The sequence below is a fragment of the Austrofundulus limnaeus genome, unplaced genomic scaffold, assembly GCF_001266775.1.
Source record: "Austrofundulus limnaeus strain Quisiro unplaced genomic scaffold, Austrofundulus_limnaeus-1.0 Scaffold1224, whole genome shotgun sequence".
In the NCBI taxonomy this organism is placed as follows: domain Eukaryota; kingdom Metazoa; phylum Chordata; class Actinopteri; order Cyprinodontiformes; family Rivulidae; genus Austrofundulus; species Austrofundulus limnaeus.
The window spans coordinates 1-529 of record NW_013953626.1 but is presented as its reverse complement, the minus strand read 5'-3'; the positions used below and the strand labels follow the sequence as shown (position 1 = coordinate 529).

Here is a 529-nt window from a genome sequence, read left to right as displayed (position 1 = left end):
CATTAGCACCTCTAGTAATATATTTACTGAGAAAAATGGTGACGTGTTCAATACTTATTTTACCTGCTGTATTTAAAGTAACTTATCTACCCTTCACCTGTAAGTGTGTGTGTTTAAGCAAAACCCTCTGTTCTTCCAGTGTCCAGTGCCATGTCTCAGAGTTGGGTTGGAAAAAGGCCTGTTCTTCACTGCAAGAAGGAAAAGAGAATGATGGCAGAAGTAAAGGCATCACCACTTAAACACTTTGTCACAGCAAAGAAGAAGATCAATGGAATATTTGAACAACTGGGGGCGTACATCAAAGAGAGTGCCACCTTCCTGGAAGGTACAAGTTGTTTTATACACTTATACTGTACTTGTGCTGAACTGGAGAAAAAATGGCTAATACTTGTAAAATGGAAAAATTAATACATATAATTTTTCTGTCAGTAATCCTGTAACACTGAACACACGAGGAATCTCGCGGGACCTGTTATCGTTCTGAGTGTCCGACTTCTACAACACACACACACACACACACACACACACA

The 529-nt window shown here is 39.5% G+C and overlaps 1 pseudogene; it reads left to right on the top strand.

Moving 5' to 3' along the window:
* The window catches only part of LOC106534621 (mitofusin-2 pseudogene), a 6,999-nt pseudogene extending 6,674 nt beyond the window's left edge, over positions 1-325 (top strand).
* The last annotated feature ends 204 nt before the right edge of the window (positions 326-529 follow it).